This window comes from Callithrix jacchus, chromosome 4 (assembly GCF_049354715.1).
Source record: "Callithrix jacchus isolate 240 chromosome 4, calJac240_pri, whole genome shotgun sequence".
NCBI classification, from domain to species: domain Eukaryota; kingdom Metazoa; phylum Chordata; class Mammalia; order Primates; family Cebidae; genus Callithrix; species Callithrix jacchus.
Genome location: NC_133505.1, coordinates 30,115,781 through 30,118,536, shown reverse-complemented (window position 1 = coordinate 30,118,536; position 2,756 = coordinate 30,115,781). Strand labels below are relative to the sequence as shown.

Sequence of the window (2,756 nt, the reverse complement as noted above, 5' to 3'; positions counted from 1 at the left end):
TGAAAACTATATAACCTCTTACAGAATCTTAGTGTTCCAAGTCGTAGTGTAACTTGATATCCCAGGGAGCTGCTTGGTCCCTTTCAACCCTTTTTCTTAGAGATGGATTCAGTTATTTACCTACTGAAAAATGCAGTTTTCTGTCAGATCTCACTGCCTAGTTTATTTCCCACTGAAACATGGGATATGTCATTTATTTCCAGTAAGTTTGATTGTTTTCTTATATGCATTAAAAATGTTTTAAAGTCTTCTCTGACTTTTCTTGATGATTTCCCTTGCCAATGTTTATGTCATTACTGCCACTAACAGCCTGAAGTCCATGGTGGAACTGCTATTTTATTTCTCACATGTCACTAGTCCTTCTGCTTTCATAGTTACAGGAAGGGCAATAGCTGAAGGCACACTGACAACGACTACGAGGGTCACTGTCTTATTTCCATCTGCCAGTTTTTCTTCTACCAAATGCAAAGTTTCCACAACATGTGGCTTTTTTGCCACTGCTTCCGATTTAACTTCCGGCCCCTTTATGACTACACTGGTAACTCGAGGAGGAGTCTGGCCAGACGCCTGCTGAGTCGGCACTGATAGTCTCATTACAGGTGTACCATGGGCTACAGGGGTAACTGCTCTCACAGCCAACGGGGTTCCGACCGTGTGAATGCTTCCTGATCCAGTCAGATTTGACTTTGTCTGCAGTTGACACAGTGCACGCTGTGTAGCTGGGATGGTAATAATTTTGGCAGGCTGCATGGTGATTTTGTTTCCATTTTCAGTAGAAGCTGGCATCACAATAGGGATTGCCTGAATGACTGCCTTTGGAGAGGTGGCTGTCATTGGACTAGTGCTGGTTATTAATGGGGCACCTGTATTAAGTGACTGAGCTGCCACAGTTGAAATTTTCTGACCCAGTGATGCCATTACAACAGGTACTTGCATTGCCACATGAACTGTCCTTGGAGCTGCTGTTGCTGATACAGACGCAGTGGTAGTTGGAAACCCGGATGAAGCATCGTGACCAGGGAAGCGATATTCACAACTCTAGCTACACCCTTCTCTGCTCTGGAGCAGTTAATAGGGATGAATATTTTCCACCATGAACAGAGGATGCTGCTTTCAGGAGACTTCCTGCAGACAGCAACACTCGTTCTAATGGTTTTTCATCCACAGCTCCTGCTGAAACGTAATTACAGATTTCACTTTTGTCATCCATCTATGACCACTATGTTTTGAGGTATATTTTTGAACGGATATACAAACCTCTGTCCTTCAATCTTTGCAAGAATTCCCCTTTGGTAGTAGTAGCTTAAAGCTCACCCCATGGTTTCATCATTCACGTCTGGTTCGTTCTTATGCTTTCCCCAAAGCTTAGAGACAGCTTTTGAATCCACCAGCTTGAATATGCATTTTTCTTCCTGAGTCAATTTAATATACTGGGGACAAGTATTTTTAATCTTGAAGTAGATCTAAAAGAAACTTTCACAAATAGGTTGTGTTTCCTTTTCCTTCTCTCAGTTTCTTCTTTATCTTAACTCAGGAGATGCATTGGAAATTGGTGATTGCTGGGTCTTTGGTTTACAGCCAACTCTTTTCTTTTTCACTGGGTCATGGCTCTCTGGTGATGTAGGAATAAGAGAGGTAACCACTGGCTCAGACTCTTCAGCTGTCATCTCCACTGGAGCTTCTGTAATGACATGTGGCCTCACAGCAGCATGGATACATTCTGGAATTGATTCACAAGGAGGACCAAACACTTCCACAGGACTTCTTGAATCCCTCAATCAGGTAGGAGACTCCATATGAAGCAGGGCTTCGGGGGTTTTGATTGTCTTAATCTGTACAGTGTGCATTACTGCTGTGAACAGATGCTTCTACCGCCCAGATAACCCAGATAAGCAGTTCCAGCTGGTTCATGGGTCTGTCACATGGAGACGTCACCATGTTTATCCCAGGGCTGGAGCTGCTGCTTCACCATGACTTACATAGCATGCTTCTATCATGGATGCACAAAAGCAGGCATCAGAAACCACTGACATTTATTATCATCATTTGTTACTATCACCAGGAAAGTTGGAAGCTGTCTTTTTTAATTCAGATAAATCGGGTCTAAATGTCTGAACCCCCTTTGCTCAAAGCTCTGCTAAAGTGAAGCACATATTAAACAGTTTTTCTAAATGACCACTGATTTGGCATTTCTCCAAAGTTTTTTTTGTTATTTATTTTTAATTATGTCACATCTATGAAACACAATTTGCCAAAAGCAAGCCCTTCAGCGACCTCTGAGCGCTGAGTTCTTACCACACAGGAGGGAGTTCTGTAACAATCGTGAGTGTTTTCCACAATCCCAGAGGTCGGCTCAGTGAAGAAGGTTCCTCTGCAGCACGAGGGGCCCACCAGTCTCGAGGCACAGACGCCACCAGAGCACATCTACACTCAGGTCTGGTGCTCTGGCCAGAAGCAGAGGCTGCCAATTGTACTGAGCTGTACTTAATTAAGTAATAGTTTTATGAGGTGGACGGCAGTACCCCAGGGGCCAACTCAAGGCCACAGGATTTATTGAGCTCTAACTGCAAACTGACAGTCCCCAGCATGCACACAACAAAGCCTGTATTACGAGAAAGTTAGTGTGGGGAGAGAATTCTTTCCAGGAAAAGTGAGGTGCCCATTCTTCATTTGCTAGTAGGTTCTCTGCTCCGTGAAGCACCAGCACTTCCAACAGGAGCCGGGGTGGACACCCACAGAAGATGTGTGGAAGGAAA

The 2,756-nt window shown here is 44.0% G+C and overlaps 1 pseudogene; it reads right to left on the bottom strand.

Annotated features, from left to right (window-relative positions):
- Positions 1-336: 336 nt before the first annotated feature.
- LOC100391195 (ETS-related transcription factor Elf-2-like) lies at positions 337-1,938 on the bottom strand (annotated as a pseudogene).
- Between the last annotated feature and the right edge of the window lie 818 nt (positions 1,939-2,756).